Source organism: Pinus tabuliformis, chromosome X (assembly GCF_031772625.1).
Source record: "Pinus tabuliformis cultivar Carrire ecotype Pingquan chromosome X, CPIR1, whole genome shotgun sequence".
NCBI classification, from domain to species: Eukaryota; Viridiplantae; Streptophyta; class Pinopsida; order Pinales; family Pinaceae; genus Pinus; species Pinus tabuliformis.
This window is the reverse complement of record NC_142308.1, coordinates 337,018,528-337,032,315: the sequence shown is the minus strand read 5'-3', so window position 1 is coordinate 337,032,315 and position 13,788 is coordinate 337,018,528.

The window sequence follows — 13,788 nt, the reverse complement described above, 5'->3', positions numbered from 1 at the left end:
ATATATCAATTTATTTTTAAATTATATATGAATATTAAAATTAAAACTCAAAAAAAAATTGTTTTGTTATTAATCTTTAAAAATAATATTAAAAATATTTATGTTGTTTTCAATAATAAAATATTAAAATAATATATTAAATAAAAAAAATCCTCATAAATTACTTTCTTAAATTTAATCATATTTATAGTATTTTTTAAAATATAATTATAAAAAATAGTGTAAAAATAACATTACTAAATTTTTTTTTTTTTAAATTTTAATATTATAAAAAATATACCTATTATAAAAATTAAATTACATATCAAACTAAAATATGTTTTACAATGCATGTAAAAATAACATTACTAGAAAAATTATTTTTTTAATATTATAAAAGAAATATTAACTTTTAATATTATAAAAAAAATATTCTATTATAAAGATTACATTACATATCAAACTAAAATATGTTTTAAAGTTCAAAATGACACAACAACAAAATTAAAAACCAGCACAATATTACTCAATATAAACTTAAACATATAATTTTTTAAATAAAAAATTTCTATTTAATTATATATATATATATATATATATATATAATTTTTTATATTATTCAATAAAATTAAAAAACAAATACTTATTTCTTAATAACAATAAAATAAAAAATAAATAAGAATATTATGATTTATTTATTATCAAAAAGTTTCGAACCCTAATCTATTTAAAATTATAAATTGTATTTTATTAATATTATAAAATCCATCTTTATTATATATAATAAAGAAGATATTAAATTTTAAATCATGGTAAGTAATATAAATTTTTAATAAAAGTTTTGTTTTTGCATCATTTCAAGTAAGCAATTTGTAAAAATCTATACATTTTCTTAAGTAGCTATTAGGTGCAAGCTTTAGAAGACCTAGTATTGGATCTGTGTCCCTTTTCTTTTTGGCAAAAGACTATTTTTAGTTCCCTTTTTTTTAGATTTGTAGAAGAAATTTTTTTTGTAACAATCACTCCAATATACCAGCATTCTGTTCCAAACAGCGTTAAAAATCCTAGTGACTTAGTATTAGATTTGTGTCCCCTTTTTTCGGGCAAAAGATTATTTTTAGTTCCCTTCTTTTTAAATTCGTAGAAGAAATTTTCTTTGTAACAATCACTCCAATATACCAGCGTTGTGTTACAAATTTTTCTTAATATTTAAAAATAATGATAATATCATTAACACAGGATCATTAACACAAATGCGGAACAAATATGGAAGGTAGTAAATGAAGATAGCCAGAGGCTTTGATTTATATTTATCAGAAATAGGATTCAGATATTACAGAAGGATTATTTCTTTACAGAGATCGACTGTCGTCGCATTTACCGGACTTCATACCGTTCGCTGGGAACAAGTATTACCGGAGGCTGCCTGGCGATGGACAGACTCTGCCTTAGAAATATTATGACAGACTTTCAGACTTTTCCTATGGTTCAGCCACTTTAGGTTCTCACCAGTGCCGAGCACACTGATGCGCAGGCTTCCAAACCAATACTATAAGACCAGGGTGAACCTTTCGTGATGCAAGCAGATCAGACACTATGGTCCGCAGATGCAGAGCAGGAAAATTCACTCGACTCCAGACTCCTAAAACTCTAAACTCTTCAGACCCGAATGCCCTCCATCCTCAAGTCTCATTTATTTATAGGACTCAAGCATCTCATGAGTCATCAACAAGATTGACAGATAGCAAGATGCTTCTGCTGACAATAGGATGTACAGACTGACAAAAGCAAGATGCTTTAAAAGGACCAAATCCGGGCATGAGCGGACTACTCATGTTATCTCATCCCTATTCCGATACGGAAAGCCAGAGGCATATGGGGACCGGATTTATTTTATGTTTACACAGAGGAGATTCGTACAAGAGAACCCTCGAAAGACTGAAAAGATGAGATTTGCATATCTCATTATTTACACAGTAGATATTCTTGACCGGGGAATCTACGCAAGACCCGTCCAACTCCATTGTCGGTTGGAAAGACTTTACATCATGGTGTAGTAATCTACTTGAGGCCAGCTGTAGTGTTGGAGATTCCACCATTCAATCAAGTAATTTGAATAGTACTGGACCCATATCTCTTTCTCTGTTTCCCAAATATTCGTGTCATGGGGATCTGGTAATTCCAAGTAGTTAAGATGAAGATAAGGATTGTGTTCTGGATTTATCTGCTGATGAAAATCTTCATAATTGGAATTATTGCTGGTGTAAAGTATTCTTTCTTTGTAGTGATTCATTACGAACCAGCATATATGGCCACATCTTCGTACTCCTTGTAGAAAATCAAGATCACTCAGATTTGCAAGATCATTGATTGTTTTTCTTAGGACATCTGTCAGGCATGGTGTCTGCGGAGTGAAGTTGGGAATCTTTAATAAGGTGAAGGAATATGGTTTTAAGATTAATGGAGATAATCCATAAATCTTCCACCAATCTAAGAACCATTCTGGAAGTGGGTCTTCCTCTTCCATATCTTCGACTAGCATGTGCTCATACCAAAAAGGAGAACTGCACAGAGTAAAACAAATTAGTTACAAAATTTTGTAATCCCATACCTGTGTAGAATGCCTGTTCTTGTCGTTCTTCATCAAAGTTGTCTCGATCTAGAAAGTTGCAGAATCTTCTTAGAGTAATGTGGCAACTAGTGATCTGAATTTGAAACTACTTGAAATTTGTTTGCAAGGTATTCAATTCAGAATTAAACATGTTTAAAAGATTTCCATGTCTTGCAGAAAGAAAACACATGAAATTTTCAGCTGTTCATGACCCATTTAAGCATAGCAGAGTTATTTCCTTTTACTGTTTAACACATTAAAATGAATTTGTTCTGCAAAATAAATCAACCACATATGCAAAAGAAGTTGATAAAGCAGTTCACCCCTCCAGGGCTACGTCTGCTGGGTCCAAAGCTCCCAACTGGGCTTGTCCTTGTTTTTATTAAATGCTCAAATTGAAAATACAGCTGAATAGAAGCATCTACAGGAGAAATAGATGGTATAAATGGATTCAAAACACTTGAATCCTTTAGGATTGACTATTGGATCACCTCCAATGGATTCCTGCAACCTTGTACAGTCTTCCCAATACTAGCCTCTAGTGGTTCCTAGAAATTTCACGGCTCCAAAAAGTATGCAAATGGCCTCTGATGGCTGTAAGACCTGCACCAATGGCTTCAGAAGGTCGAAAATATCCAAAATCAAAAAAAAAAAATCGTCCAAAACCGACTTTCCTAGCCAAAGTTATGGCCATTTACTCCCAACTGCCAGTTTGGCCTAACAAAACCCCAGTTAACTTTAGTGACGGCCAGTTAGGCCCGCCAAAGATGGCGGGACCGCCAAATTTGGCGCTCCGCCAATTCCGCCGCCAACTGAACTGCAGTTTTAATAAATGCATGTGACCAAAAAAATCGCGCTGGCTGTTTGCATAGGATTCCGCGCCGGGCGGTTAAGGTTTTAGCTCCTGGTTCTGGCGCTGGTCATATGGTGTTGGGGGGCTGGCCCCCTTCATTTTCCCGCTCAACAATTTTTAAAATTTAAAATGATATTGCTCCGCCCTTTGAACAAATCAACTGGTTGTGGCGCGTTGGTAAACCTTTGTAGTTACACGGCAGAGGTCGCGGGTTCAAACCCGGCCCATGCCAATCTTTTTTAACATGCGCCCAAAAAAGGCCTGCTGACGTCATCTGGGGCCACGTGGCGCCCTCCGGGCCTGCCACGTGGCGCCCTCTGATTGGTGGCTGAAAAGGGAATATTCCCTAGAATATTCCAAGGAATATCCTGGGGAATATTCCAAGGAATATCCTGGGGAATATTCCTTTTTTAATTAATTTAAAAAAAATTAAATTAAATTTTCTAATGTTTTGGACAAATTATTCTTTTTGCCATATCTTCCTCATACGGCGACCGTTTTTCGAACCGTTTGCAGCGCCGGAATCGGGAGGACGAGCACTTTCCAGTCGTTCAACTTTGAACCAGTTCTGAGCACTTTAAATTTTGAGCATTTTTACGACACTTAGGACATGAGCACCTGATCACGCCTCCCCATTGGGAAGCTTTTGGACCCCAAAAGCCTTCAACTACCTGTTAAAGAGGTGAGGGTACAGCTCCCTCACTCTTTCCACCTCCATCCACTTTGCTTGTTCGGTTTGCTGCCTTTGAACCCAACCCGAACATAATCTACACTGCCCCTTCTTGAAGTGCATGTCCTTCTGTCAAGGATTGTATCTTCTTTCAGCTCATCTAAGAATTCTGGCGAGAAATCTTCTATAGATGGCAGTTGAACAACACTTTCATGATCAGCAATCAAAGGAGGTTCATACAAACGTAAGTTCTCCACATTGACAACATAATACATTTGCATGTAGGAAGGCAAATCTAATTGAAAAGCATTATTTCCAACCTTCTTGAGGATTTTGAATGGACCATAATGAATAGGCTTCAGCTTTTTACCTTCTCCTTGCATCCTTTCCTTACTAATGTACAGCCGTACCTCATCCCCTTCTTGAAACTTGTGATCGACTATATGCTTGTCGTGTCTTTCCTTGTACTTGCATTGACTCTTCTCAAGCTGTTCTTGAATTTGCTGATGTATTTGCTGAATTCTTTCAATGAATGAACGAGCTTTGTCAATATCACTATGTCCCTCAATGGCAACATCTTTCTCAAGAATGAAATCAAGAGGTGATTTTGGCAAGTAACCAAAACAAGCTTCAAACGGTGAGGTGTTTGTGGAAGAGTGCTTGGCACGGTTGTAAGCATGCTATATGTAGTGCAAATGTTCATCCCAAAGCTTGGTATGCTTGCTGAAATAACCTCTCAAGAGGTGCACAATGGTTCTGTTCACAACTTCGGTTTGTCCATCTGTTTGCGGATGGAAAGCAGTACTTTTCTTCAACTTTGTGTCCATCATCTCCCATAGGTTGGACCAAAAATTCCCCACAAATCTAGAATCCCTGTCACTAATAATGGAAGTAGGCAAACCAAAGTGAATCCGTACATGATGAAAAAATAATTCAGCAGTTATAGTTTTCTTACAAGGCATAAGTATACACATTTTGCTGAAACGATCAAATACTACATATAAATAATCATGCTGCTTTCTAGATTTTGGCAAACCTCCTACGAAATCCATAGAGATGCTCTCCCATGGTCTAGAAGGTACCGGCAAAGGAGTATACAAACCAAGCTTCCTATTGCTAGGCTTGCTTGTAGCACATAATGAACAACCTCTTATGAACCTTGCAACAAAATCTATGATCCAGGTGGATATTGGTGGCCACCTGCCAAGTCCACCTGGACCCCCACCATTTTCTTTCTCAGCATTTTCAGTTTCCTTAATTGTAGCACAACTTACTATTTTTAGCAGTTTTTCGGGTCCTGAACTTCCGGAGCCGTTTTGAGGCCCTAAACGACGTTTTTTGGGAATCCGGGGGCAACACGAGTCCATAGAATGGACTGGTGTTGCCCGTTCCAACAATGATAGTGCTCGGATAGATCTTTCTAATGAGCTATTGTACGCGTCAAACGGAGATCATATGCCAAAGTTACGACCCCGGGAAGTTGATGTACCAACTTACCCCCAAACGGGGCCCACAGTTTGGCGTTTCATCTCCTAGGGTTAGGTTTTGGAATGTTAAGGGTTTTTCCATTGTTTCTCAACAATAAATAGGCCTTCGAGCCTCATTGTAACACAGTTCAGAGGCATGTAGCCATCACATCTCTTCTCAGAGATAAGCTACCATCGCCGTAGCTAGTTTATTGCCATTTCTGTTTGTAAGCATATTTCAGTATTTTCCATTAATGAAATGAAGTATTATTTCCGTTGCATCTTTGTGTATATGGTTATCTCTGTAATTTGTTGCGTTCCTGTTTTAACCCGGATCAGTGGTATCAGAGCGGTCTGCTTTTTCTCTGTTTTTCTTTGCATGTCCCCAACAAGGTCGGGATATAAGGAGTTAGGGCTTGAACTGGTTGAACCTTTGCAAGACCAGCCTCGCAAATCCCGACGGCCTCCCATGGCGGACGAGAAGAAAGACGAGGGGGCAGGAGATCCCATCAAAATCTTGCTCGAAGAAGCGCTCGAGCGACAACGGAACGTGATGATGGACAACTTTGCGCAGATCCTTCAGCGGCTACCCAGAAGCGGCGCATCGGCTTCCAACAGCTCCTCTGGAAACGCCACACCCTTTAAGGTACAAGTTAATTTTGAAATCCCCATATTCGAGGGTCAGATAGACGCCGATGCCGTAGATAAATGGTTAAATCTGCTAGAGGGTTATTTTTCTGTTCATGAATTTTCGAGTCGGGAAAAGATTGTTTTTGCTCTTCTCAAAGCAGCCCCCCACGTCAAGGACTGGTGGGAAACCTACTGCGAGCAGAAGGATGAAAGTACTGGCTCACTATTTTCAGCCGCACCCACCTGGGATTCGTTCCGAGATGCCATCAAGGAGCAGTACTACCCTGTCGGAAGCTATGAGGATGAATAAAAAAAGTGGACCACGCTGCGGCAAGGGAGGGACCAAGACGTGCCGGAGTTCACCAATCTTTTCCATACGCTTCGCACAAAGTTGGGTATCAAGGATTCAGAGCAACATTTGATACTCAAATACCGTGGCTGCCTGCACAAGTACATCCAGGAAGAAATACAATTCCTAAACATCCCCTCGCTCGGCGCAGCATACCGGTATGCCGTCAAGGTCGAGCAGAAGTTTAAACAAAAGAAGCGAGACTTTGGATCTGCGAATCCAAAGCAGGGGAAAGGTGCCCCTAAACCACAGAACAAAGGACAAAGCCAAGGCGGGATAGCCCAAAACAACCAGTCGAAGCTGCAAGCAAAGAGCAACGCCGCGAAGCCGAGAAAGGACACTGGAAAATGGTGCGAGTTCCATAAGAGCTCCACTCACAACACAAGTGAGTGTCGGGCCAAGCAGTCACTGGTGGCTGAGCTAAAGGTTTTAGAATCAGATGCATGTTCCGACTCTGAGTCAGAACCTGATAAGGGGTATGAAAAAGGGAAGCAGATCATTGATGCGGATCCCAGCGCCACTGTTGCTACCGCAAAGATCCAGAAAAATGAACCTGAAGATCCAGAGGAGGAGGAGCGTCTCTTCCACTCCCAGATGTGGGTAAAGGGCTCCCCGATACAGTTCATTGTTGATAGCGGGAGTCAAAAGAACCTCATTTCGGCAGAGGTCGTGAAGCGGTTGGGCTTACCGACCACAGCACATCCACAACCATACACCATTGGGTGGCTTCACCAAGGGCGAGATCTTCGCGTGAGCCAGCAGTGTCTCCTTCCATACAACATCAAGTCCTTCACGGATGAGGTATTGTGTGACACTGCTCCCCTTGAAGTTTGTGATGTATTACTAGGACAACCATACTTGTGGAAGCGACATGATGTGTATGAATCAAGGCCCCGTGCTGTTATTATTACATTGGGAAATAAGTTGTTCAGGATACCAGAGGTAGCACCACCTGCCGCCATCTCTTTGATTACTGCAAAACAATGCAGTAAGATCATTTCCAAAACCAAGAAATTTGTTTTCCTGATGATACGCCCTCAAGGGAAGAAGAAGACAGTGGCCGCGGCCTCCAAACGGGGTCCCTCTGCACGACAGCTACAGATGGACAAGATTGTGGAGGAGTACGAAGACATCTTCACCTCCCCGGCAGGGGTTCCTCTACACTGTCAAGTCAAGCACTCCATCGATCTGACCCCAGGTGCGCCGCTACCCAATGGACCAATTTATCGGCGCTCCGTTCTGGAGAACAATGAAATCAAGAGGCAGATTCAGGAGCTCCTGCAGAAAGGTCACATCCGTCCGAGTTCTTCGCCCTGTGGGAGCCCGATAGTGTTGGTACAGAAGAAGGATGGGATGTGGAGACTCTGTATTGACTATCGGGCGCTGAACAAGATCACTGTCCGTAATAGGTACCCGATCCCGCGGATTGATGACCTCCTAGACCAACTAAAGGGGGCGAAATATTTCAGCAAGATCGATCTGAAGTCAGAATATCACCAGGTACCAATTGAACCCTCAGATGTGTGGAAGACTGCCTTCAAATCCAAGGAGGGCCTCTTCGAATGGTTGGTCATGCCTTTCGGATTGACGAATGCTCCTGCAACCTTTATGAGGCTAATGGATGACATCTTGCGGCCATTCACCAACTCCTTTGTAGTAGTATACTTGGATGACATTCTGATCTTCAGCCAGAGTTGGGAAGAGCACCTCCACCACATCCGACAGGTTCTCCAAACACTGCGGCAACACAAGCTATGTGCCAATTTGGAGAAATGCACTTTTGGCATGACCGAGGTTCAGTATCTGGGATACATCATTGATGAACAGGGGGTGCATGTCGATCCAGCCAAGGTCCAAGTCATTCGGGATTGGCCCTCTCCAACCACTCTAACAGAGCTCCGCAGCTTTCTAGGTCTTGCCAACTTCTACCGCAGGTTTGTGTTGGGATTTTCTCATATTTCTTGGCCCTTGAGTCAAGTCACCAAGGGCGGGGCGAAAGCAAAATTCTTTTGGTCTGAATCTCAACAGAAGGCATTCAGGGAGTTGAAGGATCACCTCTGCACGGCACCAGTGCTCGCGTTACCAGATTTACAACAACCATTTGAGGTCGAGACAGATGCCTCTGACTATGCTATTGGGGCAGTCCTTACTCAACATGGACATCCAGTGGCATACCATAGTGAAACACTTTCAGACACAGTCTGGAGGTACCCCACTTATGATAAAGAGATGTATTCCATTGTACAGGCCTGCCGACAATGGAAGCATTACATTTTGGGGAAGGAAACGGTCATCCACACAGACCACCGACCTCTGCAGTTCATATAGACCCAAGGGAAATTGCAGAATGATCGCCATCAGAAGTGGTCTACATACCTGCAACAGTTTCACTTGAATATCAAGTATAAAAAGGGCAGCACCAATAATGTTGCAGATTGCCTCAGTCGACCACCGATCATGGCGCTAACCACCGTGCTCAACTCTTGCGGGCACGAGACTTCTGATTGGCCACTTCTCTACAAAAGCGACCCAGAATTCGGCCACACATACCAGACACTCTTGGAGGGTCGGCAGGTTGCAGATTTTCACCTCCAGGATGCCCTATTATGCCACCTCGGTCACCTCTGTGTTCCTTCAAGCGAGCGTGCCAAGATGATTTGGGAAGCACACTATAGTCGGGCTGCTGGGCATTTCGGGGTCGAGAAAACAGTGGCAGTACTGCAAAACTATTTCTATTGGCCGAATCTTCGACAGGATGTTGGGAAGTACATCCGATCATGTACTGCCTGTGCCATTGCCAAACCGACCATTAAGAAGCAAGGCCTCTATACCCCGTTGCCTACCCCTAGTCGACCTTGGGAATCCATCTCCATGGATTACATGTCAGGCCTTCCTTCCACTAAGCATGGAAATGACTGTGTTTTTGTGGTCGTCGACAGGTTCTCAAAGATGGCCATTATGATGGCCTGCAAGAAGAATATCACAGCAAAAGCCACTGCTAAACTCTTCTTTGAACGAGTGTGGGTGCACTTTGGGATCCCACAGTCTATCATCTCAGATCGGGACAGTCGGTTTCTCAGCACCTTTTTGTCCAGTCTTTGGTCAATGCTGGACACCAAACTCACGAAGTCCACAGCCTTCCATCCTCAAACTGATGGCCAGACAGAGGTTGTCAATAGGATGATTGTGCACATTCTGCGCAGGTATAACTCAAAGCATCCACGCACATGGGACGAGAGCCTCCCCTACGTTCAGCACAGCTACAACCGAGCTCTTCACAGCTACAACCGAGCTCTTCACAGCTCCACTGGCCATAGCCCTTTTCAGGTGGGTTTGGGATTCCAGCCACTATGCCCCATTTATGTGGCCATGCCACTTGCAGCTACTCACATGAATTCAGCTCATGTCCAGTCCGAAACAGATAAGGTCACCAGCTTCATTGAGCGCATCCAACATATTCGCCAGCAGGTCCATGACATTCTTGAGAAATCAAATGCCAAGTACAAGCAGCGACATGATCAACATCGGGTGCCACACAAGTTTTAGGTGGGCGACAAAGTCTGGTTGCATTTGCAAAAGGAACGCCTTACTGGAGCCTATCGTAAATTGAGACCACTCCGATATGGTCCTTACACCATTACTAAGGCTAGGGGAGACAATGCATTCGAGCTCAGCATTCCCCCATTCCTTGGCCTGCACCCAGTATTTAATGTGGACCGCCTTCGGCCATACTTTCCACCATTGCTAGACACATCCGACATTGCAGAACAGCTCAAACCCACAGAATTAAATCCGGATTGCATGGAACAAGCTGCAACTGATCGGATCATGGACACACAGATCAAGAACACTCGCCAACAGAATATCCAACTGTATCGAGTTGTCAAAGCGGGCCAACTCCTTCAGCAGGGCAAGTGGCTCACCAGGGAACAAGTTCAGCAGAAGTTTCCTCATCTCATGGAGGAGCTCAACGCAATGGGGACCATTGCTTCCTAAGGGGGGAGGAATGATCCAGGTGGATATTGGTGGCCACCTGCCAAGTCCACCTGGACCCCCACCATTTTCTTTCTCAGCATTTTCAGTTTCCTTAATTGTAGCACAACTTACTATTTTTAGCAGTTTTTCGAGTCCTGAACTTCCGGAGCCGTGTTTTGAGGCCCTAAACGACGTTTTTTTGGGGAATCCGGGGGCAACACGAGTCCATGGAATGGACTAGTGTTGCCCGTTCCAACAATGATAGTGCTCGGATAGATCTTTCTAATGAGCTATTGTACGCGTCAAACGGAGATCCTATGCCAAAGTTACGACCCCGGGAAGTTGATGTACCAACTTATCCCCAAACAGGGCCCACAGTTTGGCGTTTCATCTCCTAGGGTTAGGTTTTGGAATGTTAAGGGTTTTTCCATTGTTTCTCAACAATAAATAGGCCTTCGAGCCTCATTGTAACACAGTTCAGAGGCATGTAGCCATCACATCTCTTCTCAGAGATAAGCTACCATCGCCCTAGTTAGTTTATTGCCATTTCTGTTTGTAAGCATATTTCAGTATTTTCCATTAATGAAATGAAGTATTATTTCCGCTGCATCTTTGTGTATATGGTTATCTCTGTAATTTGTTGCGTTCCTGTTTAAACCCGGATCAGTGGTATCAGAGCGGTCTGCTTTTTCTCTGTTTTTCTTTGCATGTCCCCAACAAGGTCGGGATATAAGGAGTTAGGGCTTGAACTGGTTGAACCTTTGCAAGACCAGCCTCGCAAATCCCGACGGCCTCCCATGGCGGACGAGAAGAAAGACGAGGGGGCAGGAGATCCCATCAAAATCTTGCTCGAAGAAGCACTCGAGCGACAACGGAACGTGATGATGGACAGCTTTGCGCAGATCCTTCAGCGGCTACCCAGAAGCGGCGCATCGGCTTCCAGCAGCTCCTCTGGAAACGCCACACCCTTTAAGGTACAAGTTAATTTTGAAATCCCCATATTCGAGGGTCAGATAGACGCCAATGCCGTAGATAAATGGTTAAATCTGCTAGAGGGTTATTTTTCTGTTCATGAATTTTCGAGTCGGGAAAAGATTGTTTTTGCTCTTCTCAAAGCAGCCCCCCACGTCAAGGACTGGTGGGAAACCTACTGCGAGCAGAAGGATGAAAGTACTGGCTCACTATTTTCAGCCGCACCCACCTGGGATTCGTTCCGGGATGCCATCAAGGAGCAGTACTACCCTGTCGGAAGCTATGAGGATGAATACATAAAGTGGACCACGCTGCGGCAGGGGAGGGACCAAGACGTGCCGGAGTTCACCAATCTTTTCCATACGCTTCGCACAAAGTTGGGTATCAAGGATTCGGAGCAACATTTGATACTCAAATACCGTGGCTGCCTGCACAAGTACATCCAGGAAGAAATACAGTTCCTAAACATCCCCTCGCTCGGCGCAGCATACGGTATGCCGTCAAGGTCGAGCAGAAGTTTAAACAAAATAAGCGAGACTTTGGATCTGCGAATCCAAAGCAGGGGAAAGGTGCCCCTAAACCACAGAACAAAGGACAAAGCCAAGGCGGGATAGCCCAAGACAACCAGCTGAAGCTGCAAGCAAAGAGCAACGCCGCGAAGCCGAGAAAGGACACTGGAAAATGGTGCGAGTTCCATAAGAGCTCCACTCACAACACAAGTGAGTGTCGGGCCAAGCAGTCACTGGTGGCTGAGCTAAAGGTTTTAGAATCAGATGCATGTTCCGACTCTGAGTCAGAACCTGATAAGGGGTATGAAAAAGGGAAGCAGATCATTGATGCGGATCCCAGCGCCACTGTTGCTACCGCAAAGATCCAGAAAAATGAACCTGAAGATCCAGAGGAGGAGGAGCGTCTCTTCCACTCCCAGATGTGGGTAAAGGGCTCCCCGATACAGTTCATTGTTGATAGCGGTAGTCAAAAGAACCTCATTTCGGCAGAGGTCGTGAAGCGGTTGGGCTTACCGACCACATCACATCCACAACCATACACCATTGGGTGGCTTCACCAAGGGCGAGATCTTCGCGTGAGCCAGCAGTGTCGCCTTCCATACAACATCAAGCCCTTCACGGATGAGGTATTGTGTGACATTGCTCCCCTTGAAGTTTGTGATGTATTACTAGGACAACCATACTTGTGGAAGCGACATGTTGTGTATGAATCAAGGCCCCGTGCTGTTATTATTACATTGGGAAATAAGTTGTTCAGGATACCAGAGGTAGCACCACCTGCCGCCATCTCTTTGATTACTGCAAAACAATGCAGTAAGATCATTTCCAAAACCAGGAAATTTGTTTTCCTGATGATACGCCCTCAAGGGAAGAAGAAGACAGTGGCCGCGGCCTCCAAACGGGGTCCCTCTGCACGACAGCTACAGATGGACAAGATTGTGGAGGAGTACGAAGACATCTTCACCTCCCCGGCAGGGGTTCCTCTGCACTGTCAAGTCAAGCACTCCATCGATCTGACCCCAGGTGCGCCGCTACCCAATGGACCAATTTATCGGCGCTCCGTTCTAGAGAACAATGAAATCAAGAGGCAGATTCAGGAGCTCTTGCAGAAAGGTCACATCCGTCCGAGTTCTTTGCCCTGTGGGAGCCCGATAGTGTTGGTATAGAAGAAGGATGGGACATGGAGACTCTGTATTGACTATCGGGCGCTGAACAAGATCACTGTCCGTAATAGGTACCCGATCCCGCGGATTGATGACCTCCTAGACCAACTAAAGGGGGCGAAATATTTCAGCAAGATCGATCTGAAGTCAGGATATCACCAGGTACCAATTGAACCCTCAGATGTGTGGAAGACTGCCTTCAAATCCAAGGAGGGCCTCTTCGAATGGTTGGTCATGCCTTTCGGATTGACGAATGCTCCTGCAACCTTTATGAGGATAATGGATGACATCTTGCGGCCATTCACCAACTCCTTTGTAGTAGTATACTTGGATGACATTCTGATCTTCAGCCAGAGTTGGGAAGAGCACCTCCACCACATCCGACAGGCTCTCCAAACACTGCGGCAACACAAGCTATGTGCCAATTTGGAGAAATGCACTTTTGGCATGACCGAGGTTCAGTATCTGGGATACATCATTGATGAACAGGGGGTGCATGTCGATCCAGCCAAGGTCCAAGTCATTCGGGATTGGCCCTCTCCAACCACTCTAACAGAGCTTCGTAGCTTTCTAGGTCTTGCCAACTTCTACCGCAGGTTTGTGTTGGGATT